This window comes from Notamacropus eugenii, chromosome 4 (genome assembly GCF_028372415.1).
Source record: "Notamacropus eugenii isolate mMacEug1 chromosome 4, mMacEug1.pri_v2, whole genome shotgun sequence".
NCBI classification, from domain to species: domain Eukaryota; kingdom Metazoa; phylum Chordata; class Mammalia; order Diprotodontia; family Macropodidae; genus Notamacropus; species Notamacropus eugenii.
In genome coordinates this window covers 449,178,586-449,191,217 of record NC_092875.1, presented here as the reverse complement: position 1 = coordinate 449,191,217, position 12,632 = coordinate 449,178,586, and the positions used below count along the sequence as shown (strand labels likewise).

The 12,632-nt window shown below is 43.1% G+C and overlaps 1 protein-coding gene across 1 annotated transcript in view; it reads right to left on the bottom strand.

Moving 5' to 3' along the window:
• Positions 1 to 12,632, bottom strand: part of LOC140501957 (uncharacterized) — a 102,320-nt gene that overhangs the window by 29,047 nt on the left and 60,641 nt on the right. Inside the window, exons 3-4 of the mRNA XM_072606173.1 lie at positions 10,706 to 10,808; positions 339 to 395 (exon numbers count right to left, since the gene is read on the bottom strand). The gene's annotated coding sequence lies outside the window, so the exon portion shown is untranslated. The remainder of the gene's footprint in view (positions 1 to 338; positions 396 to 10,705; positions 10,809 to 12,632) is intronic.

Genomic DNA, 12,632 nt, shown 5'->3' with positions numbered 1-12,632 from the left:
AATTTAGGCCATCTGATAATCCAAATCATTGCTAAATGTCAAACAGGATCCTGGGGTATGCCACTGAAAATAAGGATCCTTGCAAAGTGACATCAATCTACCAGTGACTACTCTCCAGGGACCACATCTTCCTGTCTTTTCCACAAGAACAGCTTGAGAGAGTCTTAAAAGCTTGTCAAATCTCAGTAGAGGAGAGGCTATTTGGTACAGAGGAAACAGAAATCAGAATCAGGAGGGCCAAGGTTCAAATTCTGTTTGGACACTGGGCATATTTTTCACTTAGTCTCTTCAAGTCTCAGTTTCATCCAATGTAAAATGGGGACAACAGTCACACCTACCTCACAGTTTGTCTTGAGAATCAAATCAAGGTCATCTATGTAAAGCACTTAGTAAATCTGAAAAACAAAACCACAGAAGTGTTAACTATTACGATGTTACAACACATGGAGTTCATTCATTTTAAAATAATTTTTGAAAGTCAGATGAAAGTGGAGGTCAGTGATCTCCCAGAGCAATGCTGCCAGGTGTGAAATGAGATGTTTAGAGCAGGAAGAGGAGGGTGGGAGGAGGAGTTCCTCCTGAGATAAAGGTTTGGGAGTCTATGGTTCTAGCCTTCAATGGGAGACAGAGAGGGTGGTAATGGGGTGAAGTCTGAAGGCTGGAGGGAATCTTCTTTGATGAGTTTTTTTTTCTCCATCCATTGACCTTAAATGACTTCTATTTTAGAGAAAATAAAGGTAAACTACATTTATACCTTTCTCCAACCTACTAATTTATTCATCCTGTCTGAAAAAAGCAAATGAGGTAATGTTGGTGTAACCTGCTTCCAGATGAAGCCATGCTAGTTTGGGGAGACTTCTTTTCTAGGCATTCCTTAATTAGTTCTGTAATAATGGTAATGCATTTTAGATTTTTGTCAAAATTGAAGTCAGCCTCACTAGCCTGTAGCTTACCAACTCTACTCTGTGTGTGTGTGAGAGTGTGTGAGAGTGTGTGTTTGTGTGAGTGGGGGTGTGTATGTGTGCATCTGTGATGGGGGTGGAGGTCGGCTTGGGAGGCAGGCCTAGCCCACAATCCCTGTGTGGACAAGGCAGGATGACATAACAGAAGGGCCCTGCTCCCTGATCTGGAGCATGTACCAGGTACTTGGCAGATGTTATTCTCTCACGGATTCTGGAGCATGAATATGCATTCTATTATTGGCTCTGCTCCACTAACCACATGGTAGAAAGAACCCTCTATTGGCCACGGAGTAAGACCTGGGGAGCATTTAAAAGGCAGTCAGGCCTTGCTCATGGTCTGGCTTTTTCCTGTGTAGTTACTTTCCTCAGGTGAATGGGGAAATCTTTCTCTAAGTCAGTGGTCGTTAAACTTCTTGGCCTCAACATCCCTTTTACTGTGCTTTTAAAAATGAATAAGGACCAAGGAATTTTAAAAATGTAGGTTATATCTATTGACATTTACCATATTAGAAATGCAAAGGTCTTGGTACTATTGTGAAAATAGTTTTAAACCTCATGGACACCTTGAAGGGGTCTTAGGAATCCCCAGACTACTCTTTAAAAATTAACTACTGCTCTACTCCTGCTAGTTTGAGCTCCCCCCCGTTAGGATGTGTTCCCCCAATTACTGACTGCCAGTGAGTTTCCCCAGTTCTATTTAACTAAATAGCACCAACTAGTTATTAAAAGGAATATTTATTTCAAGGATAATCAATAGTTAATTAACATTTATTAAGTACCAGGCACTGTGTTAAGCTCTGGGGATACAAGCATTTAAAAAAAACACAACATCCCCGCCCTCAAGGAGTTTGCAATCTAACTGGGGAAGACAACGTAGAAAAAGGAAGGGGAACCCAGGAGGATATCCAAGGCACGGGGCAGGGCGGGAAAGTCAGAGACATCCCAGCGTATTGCAGCTTCTGAAATGGGCTTTTTCCTTAAAAAGAGATTGTGGAGTTCATAGCTCCACCCTCCAATCAGAGGGACAGGTTTTCCAACGATGAGCTTCCTGGGACATGGTGACAAAAATCAGTAAAGTCCCCCTCAAAAAGTGACCAGAGAAAGGAGGTAGAGCAAAGACTGAGTGAGACTGCACACTGTCCCCCTAACCACCATGTTCCCTAGTAAGCTCAAACCTAAGTGCAACTTCGACATTGCGTTTAACCCAACAAATTCAGTTCCAGATGTGGCACTGATAATGGCTGGAGGGGTCCACATCTCTGCGACTGCTCGGGGCCACAAGGATGCTTAGGAAATCACTCATGTTTATGCCCCCAGTGACAGAGTCAAACTCCTTTTCCGGTGGACAGGGATTGAGCTCCCAGCCTTGCACAAGGAAAGATCCTTCTATGTGGTTTCCATGGTGCCCTCATGCTGCAAGCAAAGGAGCACACACCACATAAGGAGACGTTCAGCCACAGGCCTTTAGAAGAAAAAGTACTCAATCTGGCAAATGCATTCTTTAACCAAACACATTTTAAAGACACGATCAAGCAGAAGAGAAGGCAGGGCGGGGTAGGGCCTGCCTGTTTGTTCTTCTGGGCTGCCTTGTTCCCCTCCAAGCTCCCACTACGAGCATGAGTGCCTATGATAAACACAGTCACACACACCCAGCCTGTCCATTTAGAAATCATCTCTCAGAGCCTAAAGAAGGGCATCATGCGTGTGGTAGACACCAGCTGCTGCCACAGCTGAGTGGCTGCCCTGGAACTTTTTTCTGCCGTCACTTTTTCCCTTCCTCCCTCTCCTTGAGAGTCCCCCAACTCCCACAGTCAGTTGCCAAGGTCTGATCTCAGTGTTAGTTTCCTCACTTCACAAACTGGGAAGAACTACAAATCCCAAGGGCTCTTGTGGTCAGCCACCCCTTGCCAAGGGTTGTTATTAGTTAGTTACCTCAGCAAGACTCTGGTGGCTTGCTCTCCTGACCTTTCAACACTCAAAAGGTCATGGCCATCTCTCCTCTCCTCCAAACAGGAAAGAACAAATGAAAAGAGGCAAGGAACAGAGGCCCATCTTCACCGGGCACATGAGATGAGGAGACCCCGAGGCCCCTCTGCTCCAAGCACTGTCTCCCTCCCCTGTGGGCACTTCCTTCCAAGGTTCCCATTGTTTGTACTGCTGCACCCAGTTCCTCTTTGGGGGAAGAATCTGTGCAGATCTGAGTTTCCTCTTTTGGTATCGTTTCTATTGGGGTATATCTCCAAATGCTGGACTTTGGGGGACTGCTGTCACCTCCAACTCAATAAAATGTCTCCAAACTTAATTTACCATCTTTCCACCAAAATTCGTTATTATCTCTCTCAGTGGGAGCCCACCACTCAGGACTGATGGTGCAGAACCACCTTTCACTTCTTTCTCTCTCACCAGCTCAGGTATTTTGTAATGGAAAGTCACCTAAACTTAGAGCCAGGAGTCAGAGGTTCAAATCCCAATTCTGCACATACTAGCATGGGAACAATGTGTTGTGTTCACTCACCTCACTGCCATGCATTTCAGTTAACTCATGTGTAAAATGGAGTTAACCTCTACCTGTCACTCTCACAAGGCTGTTATAGGGAAAGTGTTTCGAAAATCTAAAAGAACTTACAGTTTTTTATTCTGACCAGACTGTCCTAGTAGCCTCCCAACCATTCTTCCTGTTTTGATTCATCCTGAGTACCAATGTCAGATTAATTGTCCTAAGAAGCTTTTTTCCTCATTTCTTTCCTCTGCTCAAATAAATATCTGTGTTTCCCTGTTTCCTGTAATCTAAAATCCATACTCCTTAACCTGGTATTCACAGTTCAGCCCTAACCTTCCAGGTAAGGTTGAAAAACCTTGTCTCCCTCCTTTCTGCAATATCTTCAGGATGGTCCTCTTAGACCATCTCTATGATGTCAGAAATCTGGAATCTAGCCCAGCTCCCTGGGTTCTGATAGGTGGGGTGGGGAACCTGTGGCCTCAAGGTCACATATGGCCCTCTAGGTCCTCAAAAGGAACCTTTGACATAGTCTCAAGACCACATATGGTCCTCTAGGTCCTCAACTATGGCCCTTTCACTGAGGGCCACACTTGAGGACCTGGAAGGCCACAGGTTCCCCACTCCTGCTTGAGCTGTTTGCCTTACTTTGCTGGGCTCCAGGCCTCCCATACCACTACTTCCCATGGTTTCTAGTTTCTACAAATGCCCTTTTTGAGGGCACCATCCTCCTTTCTCTCCTCCTCTCTTTTGATGGTACAACCTTTCTCTCCACCTCTGCTTTCCAGGGATGCCTTATTTCTTACCTTTCTCCATTAGAATTTAAGCTTCACCAGGGATGGGACTTTCATGCTTGTTTTTATTTGTACACCTGGTGTTTAGCATAGTTCCTGGCACACTTAATAAATGCCCTATCCATGTCTGTCTACATGCACGCACATAGTTGTATACATATGCAGGTGTGATCATTTCACTATACCAGCTCCCCACTTATACCAGGCCTACTCAGAATGCCCAAGGCATCTCCTTTGGCCCTGCTGACAACATTCATTCCATTCTGCCCACGAAGCCTTTTGTGACCACATCTTATCCACAATAATCTTTCTTTCCTCCTATTTATGGTCATGGGATTATAGATTTAGAACTAAAAGATCTTAGGGGTCATTATGTCCAACACCCTCATTTTACACTGTCCAAAGAGATTGTGACAGGCCCAAATTCCCAGAACTAATAAGTATCTGAAGGCACAATTTAAACCCAGGTCATGACTTCAAGTCCATTACTTAAACCATTATATCACACCATCTCTAGACTCCACCACTCATTTGGAGTGATACATTGTTACATTTGATACATTGTTACATTGTTACATTTCATTTTTAGTTTGCTTTGGTTCAGTTTTACATATGTCGAGGTAAGTGACCAGGCCCAACCGAGGAAGATGCTGCAGGAGCTTTCTAGAGCCCTGGCCTCACGGTTTCTCCCAGTCCATGCCTCAAATACTCAATGGGTGTTACCTCACCCTTAATGAATATCTCCCAGTGTGTCCTGGGTCATCTCCAGTCATCCTGATGAATATCAGGTCATTGGATTCAGATGGTTCCAGATGAGATGTGAGGCTAGTGACCTGCACAGTCCTCCTTCACCCAAAACAAAGTCAAGTGCAAGTCATGTCATCATTTCTCTGATGGCATGGTCTTCTTTGACAATGAAGGATGAACACCACCACCACCACCACAACTCATCTGCCACCTAGATCCTGAAAGAAAAACCCTCCTCCATCCCCCTCCACTCCATTGTGAGCTATCCTCCAGATACAAAGAAACAATCTTCTATCTAGATCAAACTTATTCAGCCTACAGCCCCCTTTAAAAAAAAATTACTCAGCACTCCCCTGGGAATAATTTAAAAACCCTTTAATGATTTTTTTAAAATTTGCATCATTTCAAAAAAATATAAGATGCTTTTTAAAAAAAAGATGCATTTCAATTTAATAATTTGTTGTAAATTTGTGGGTTTTTTCCAGCATTGAAATTTTGAGGATGCGGTATTGCATCATTTCATTCTAGTATCATACTGTAAACAAGTCATAACATGCACATATTCTTGCTGATGCATGCTGGACTTCCCAACAATGTGTGATAAGCTCACCTGACAATAGCTGATTGTTAAGACCTGCCAGCAGATGACCTCTGATCAGTTACACTTGCATTTTGTTGGTTTATTTGGAAAATAACGTAATCGCTACAACTTTAACTGTGTTGCACAACAGATGAAACATGGATGAAAAGTTTTTCAAAATTTTCTTCTTTCCTTATTTTTCTTCAACACCAGAGACTACTACTGCCCCCCATCTTCCAAAGCTCCCAGGGGGCTGTATCACCCACTTTAGGAACCTATGCCATCTAAAGACAGCAGAGGATAAAAAGCTTAGTTACAGGAAAGAAGCCATCCCTAATTCCCTCCTCCTCTAACTTCAATCACTTCTTAAACTTTTACCTTCCCAACACTTTGACATGTTACTTCATAATAGACTTTGTCCGACAGTACCCAGGATACTCCTCTGCCACACATGGAGTGCCCAGACAGAAAAGCTACCCAGGTCCAAGGTACCTGAGGATTCACACCCATTCAAAACCATAGTTTACAATACATTTTACACAGTTTACACTGACACATTTACAAGAACAAAGAAGAAACACTGAAATAAAACACTTTGTTCCCTCCAGCTAGGGCACACTCTGCTCTCATGGGACTTGCTTTCTGTTGGGCATGGCTGCTCTTCTGGGCCTCAGTGATCTAAGTCATCTCTTTGGTCTCATTTTCTTCTTTTGGTCCCACAGTCTCAGCTGAAAGATGCTCCACCCTCTGTGGCTCCTCATGACTAGCTTCAGGGTTTATCCCTTCAGGAACAACCCCTCACATCTATTTGTTATAATTTAGAAGTGGCTAGGTGGGGCAGTGGATAGAGTGCCAGACTTTGAGTCAGGAAGACCTAAATTCAAATCCTGCCTTGGATACTTAACCAACTGTGTGATCCAGGGCAAGTCATTCAGTTTCCTCATCTGCAACATGGGGGTAAAATCTGCAGCTACCTCTCAGGGTTGTTGTAAGGGCAAAAGGAGATAATACCAGAAAAGCACTTTGCAAACCTTAAAGCATTGTACAAATACTAATTATCATTATGGGGGCAACTAGATAGCACAGTGGATAGAGGTTGGGGCCTGGAGTCAGGAAGACCTGAGTTCAAATTTAACCTCAAATGCTTACTAGCTGTGTGACCCTGGGCAAGTCACTTAACCCCATTTACCTCAGTTTCCTCATCTGTAAAATGAGCTGGAGAAGGGAATGGCATACTTCTCCAGTATCTTTGCCAAGAAAACCCCAAATGGGGTCACAGAGAGTCAGACATGGCTGAAAACAACAACAAACTATTATTATTTATTACATAGACTCAAAGGTCTTCCATATTAGAACCTACAGACAGAGCTTTAGTCCTAGCCACCACACACAGCTAACAAAAACCAGGCACTTCACCCCTAGGCGAGGATGAGGTCTTTTGGACCTCTAGGGTCTGGACAGGGATTGAAGCCCTGTTATAGATGATGATACAATTTTGAAAATGATCAGCAAAGGCTAAGTTGTATATCTCCCAGTACCTAGCACAGGGCCTGGCAAATGTATTGTTCAGTCATGGATGGCTCTTTGTGACCCGGTTTGGGGTTTTCTTGGCAAAGATACCGGAATGGTTTGACAATCTCTTCTCTAGCTCATTTTACAGATGAGGAAACTGAGACAAACAGGGTGGTTAGAAACTTCAACTTACAAACTAAGTTTGAAAGGTTGAACTTACAAAACTAAGGCAGCAAAATTCTTGCTCTCTATTCTGTATCACAGCTTTTATCATCCCTTCCTATGTACTTTTCTCCATCCACACTTACTTGTAAATTCTTTAAAAGTAGGTATTATATTTTAGCAGTCTGTGTACGGTTGTAGACCCAGAGTGGCATATAGCAAAGAGAAATCTTGAAGGCCAGAGACCCAAATTCCAGTTCCAGCTTTGACACTGACTCAGGCCCATGGACTCAGATTCTGTCTGTGTCTTTTATAAACAGAAATAATGCTCCCTGCACCATTACCAATCTCACAGGGTGGTTGTGAGAAATGGTCTTCGTAAACCTGAAAACCCTATAAAAAGTGTGAGCTCTTATGACTCAGTACTTACCACAGCTTTCTTGCCCATAGTAGAGATCTACTAATAAAACACCAATAGCCGTATGACAATCTTTAGCTCTCTGAACGTGAACAGAGGCCCTGTGACCCTAACACAACTGCTTGGAGAAAAACATCAATAAAAGGGGATGTCCTGAACAGCGGACTCTGATTGTCCAAATGCCACATGGCCCTCTGGCCCTATTAAAAGCTTGATTACTGTTTACTTGTACTCTGCAATCTGACAGTTTTCCATCTGTATGGAGAATGGACAAGATTAATCTTCAGGCTCCTTCTCATTTTTGAACATATGACTGTCCTTGAGGGTTTATGTCTTCTATAACTATCTCTAACCCTCCTGCATCCCATCCTGTAGTCTTTGTCACATAATAGATGTTATACATTGGGTCAATCCAGCTGAAAATAGTAGGCACACTTTGACAGCTACAAAAGTATCCACTTAAAAATTAGATCAGCTTCAAAGAAAGAAACCCCAAATAGTCTCTACCAGTCCCTCTGCCTTTGCATCTAAACAATAGTCTCTGCCTTTGGGGTAACTAGGTAAGAGCAGAAGGGGAGGAACATTTTTATTTTCAAGTGGCTGAGCCTTTTAGTGCATCTTGAAAATCTACAGTAAAGTAAATATCCTCCAGGGGTGGTTTCATAATTGGTTCCTCTTACCAAGATGACTGGCTCCAACCAGTTCTTAAGAAACTTGCTTCCAGACAGGGATTGCCCAACTGATCTTGATAGACAAGAAAGTACATAGGGTAGAAAAGGTCATGCCAGTGAATGTACAGCCTGTCTACATCTTTCTGTACCAAGCATGTCCTAATCCATAAAACAACATAGAATATTTTCATTGGTTGCTTTGGATTCTGGACTACCTCTGCTCCAAAGAGCTCAAAGTACTTAGTAGAACTTTGAAAGAAACAATGTTTTTCAGAACACTCTCTTCCTATTGTTAAGCCAAAGGGAAGATGTTTTTCCGAGTGGCAGGGCCTTGTGGCTCCCCCACAAATCTCACTGTGTAGGGGGCTGTGGGCCTAAACATTTTTGCAGGTAATTCAATCCTGCCTGTAGAAAAATAGTCTCCTCTTTGGCTTGATAGCTCAGTTTCCCCTCATAGCAATCCAAATCGTTAATAGTTTAGACAACAAAGCAGAGGTTTTGTCTAATGGAGACCATGTGAAAGCACTGAGGGGGGAGGACGCTAGGAGGCCAATCCATTTCTTTGACTACCTTTCAACCTATATACTCATTAAGTCAAAAAGTACCTATTAAGTGGTCATTATGTGCCAGGCAGGGCAGCTAGGTGGCACAGTGGATAGAATACCCAGTTTGGAGTCAGAAAGACTCATATTCCTGAGTTCAAATCTGGCCTCAGACACTTACTAGCTACGTGACCATGGGCAAGACACTTCACCTTGCTTGTCTCAGTTTCCTCATCTGTAAAATGACCTGGAGAAGGGATTGTCAAACCACTCCAGTATCTTTGCCAAGAAAACCTCAAACGGGGTCACAAAGAGTCATCCATGACTCAACAACACAACATTTGCCAGGCCCTGTGCTAAGTACTGGGAGATACAAAGAAAGGCAGACATAATCCCGGCCCTCAACTATGAACAAGATATATACAGGATAAATTGCCGATAATCTCAGAGATAATTCAGGCAGAAATTGGGATTTGATTAGTTTATTTAATCAGCTAACAATCATCACCTTGGAATGCAAAGTATCTCAACTTTGAAGATAATGGGACAGAGAACTATCTCAATCCAAACAACAGATGGTCAGATGGAAGGAGGGCTAGATCGGATCTGTGTTCGAATCTTCTCTTTACATACTCACTAAATATTTGTCCATGAGCAAGTAACAGCCCTTCTGAGCTTTACTTCCCTTTTTATAAAATTATCCAATGTTCTGCAGGTTTGAAGACTCCTTTCCCTACTACTCAGCCTTTCCCATCTTAGCCCAGGCAACAGGCATCCATTCTTGTCTCCCAGTCCATAGGCCAAGCCCTTCCAGTTTGGTAGTAATACCTGCCAAGATTTATCTTAGAGTATGGTGTGGTTTTCAAGACCCAGGTTCCCTTCTACGCCCTAATGAGGCCGTGAAACAAGACTTTATAGGAAAATTTTCAAAATGAAGGTTAGAATGTTGCACCCTAACTATGAGGACTGAGTCTGGCTCTGAGAAAAGCCTACCCTCACTTCACTTCAGAGGTGGGGGAATACTGGCGCGGAACACTGCACTTATTGTCAGGCACAAGTGAAATGTGGGCAGGTTTTGCTGAGCTGTTTTTTCCCCCCTTTTAAAAAAAATCTGGTTACAAGGGATAACTCCCAGATAGGAGGAAGTTAAGGATACAGTCAGAAATGAATAAGGTATAAATTTATTATAATACAATATAGTAATAGTTAGATTTTTTAAAACATCAATACTTATACTACCTAGCTCAAGGTTGTTATGAGGAAAGTGTATCGTGGGCCTAAAAGCATAATACTAAAATGAACGACTACTAGCCCGTTGGCGAAGTATTGACAGGGGTGGAATGGGTATGCACAGAAGAGAACAAGTTGGAATGGGCTTTCAGTGTCAAAGTCTTCTAATAGACACTGTACTGGCCCAGAATTCCAGCAGGCCTGGGTTCAAGTCCTGACTTAGTCACTTATAAACCCTGCACTCTTGGTCAATGCATTTCACTACTTGGAGACTCCATTTCTTTATCTGAAAGTGAGGAATATGATATTATCATGCAAGATTATTGCAAGTACTGAATGTGATTGAAACTGTGATAATACAAAAAAAGGCATTATCTTAACAGTGTCAGCTGTCTGGCAAAAAATGGGGACTGGAAAAACTTACAATTTTGTTTAAGCAAGTCCCAAGGAAAACTGGGAAATTTCCATGACGATAAGTCAGTGGATAGAATTATTAGGAGGTAAAGGAGTTGTTCTGAATGAGTATCCAGGAAAGTACTTCAAGTTGGAGATCATGCCAAAATACAAAAGGGCAAAACCCCATTACTTACCTGGATGAGTTCGCCACTGGTCTTCTTGAGATGGTCAAACCAAGAAAACAAGTCGACAAGCATTTATTAAGTGTCTCCCATGTGCCAGGCACTGTGCTAAGCTCTGGGGATACAAAGAAAGACAAAAGACAGTTCCTGCTCTCCAGTAGCTCACAATCTAATAAGGAACAACTATGTAAAACAAGCTATCAATATAGCTTGAGGTGAACCCAAAGATAACAGAGAGACAGTACTTGCATTACAGGGGAGTGGGAAGGTTCCTTGAACATATGGGATTATAGCTGGGACCTGAAGGAAGCCAACGAAAATTCATAAACCCAGAAGCTAGACCATCATGTGGCAAACAAAGGTGAGGAAGGTGTGGGAAGGCTGGAAAAGTAGAGGGGAGTAGGGTTAGGAAGGACTTTGGAGACTAAATAGAGGATTTTATATTTGAGCCCAGATGGATGGAAGTGGGTAGAGACTTGAGACAGTCCTCTGCTGGTTTTAGCAGCTTCTTGGCTTGTGCCTGTACATAAGGTACATCAGAGTGGTAGCAGAGTCAGAGGGCAGGAGACAGCACACACCAGAGATGTTTCAAAGGCAGAAGCTACAGGTTATGGCAGTAGATTGGATATGGGAGAGGGAGACACAGGGAGAGGGTGAAGATGATGCCTAGGTGGTGAGCCTGCATGACTGGAAGGATGGTGGTACCCTCCACAGTAACAGGGCAGGTACAAAAAGGGGAAGGGCATAAAGGGGAAGGTAATGAGTTCCGTTTTGTACATGCTGGGTTTAAGATATCTATGAGACATTTTGCTCAAGACTGGGAGAAGGGGGAGGTTAGGATTAGGAAAGGAGGTCCATGGATAATAAAAAATGACATTTGAATAATGGGAGCAAAACAGTATTGAGGGAGAAGAGAAGACAGGCAAGGACAGAGCCTTGGGTGGCACTAACTGTTGGCAGGAATGGTTTGGGGGAAGATTCAGCAAAGAAGACTGAGGAGCGGTCAATTAGATCCATCATGAAAATGTAAGAAGATAGTGTCTGAGAGAAGAGAATGACGGACAGATAGATATTAGATTAGAGCATTATTAGGCAGTTACAAGGCACTGTGCTAAGTGCTGCTGGGGTTACGAATACCAACAAGAAGAAAGTCTCTGGCATCAAGTTTACATTCTTATGGGGGCAACATGACACATAATAGGGATCTGAGGGGGTTGAAGGCTGGGGGGGTGTCTGATGGGAGAAGGCATCTGCTCTGGGACAAGGTGGAGAGGTGGTCTGGGGCGTCATGGGCTCATTCAGGTTTGAAGAATGTATGAAGGCTGACTTGTATACAGAGGTAAAGAACAGAAGGGAGTTAAGAGGGAAATGCAGGTAGCTAGGCAGCTCAGTGGACGGAGTACCAGGACTGGAGTCAGGAAGACCTGAGTTAAAATTCAGCCTCAAACACTTACTAGCTGTGTGACCTTGATAAGTCACTTACCCTCTGTTTGCCTAAGTCTATTGGAGAAGAAAATGGTAAATCACTCGAGTATCTCTGCCAAGAAAACACCATGGGCAGTTTTGGTGTATTATGGTCCACAGAGTCACAAAGAGATGGATGTTATTGAAAAGTAACAAGACGGAAATAGAGGCTACAGAAGAAAAGAAGCAGTCCTCCTAGTAGTGTATAGCCCGAACAAAATGGATAAAAGGGCATTTTATACAATATTCAATAATTTTCTCTGCAAGGGAGGCATGCTAGGACTTTGACTAAATGTTCCTTTCCTGAGGATTTACAGGCATACCTACAAGTGCAGGTAGAGAGAAATAGATTTGTTTGGTTCTTAAAACTACAGCACTTTTCCTCTATCCTTCACATGAATATCCCTGAGAAATGCTTTGGGAACTCCATGTTCACTATGAGGATACCCGTATCCTTTGGCCTATCTGTTTGCTG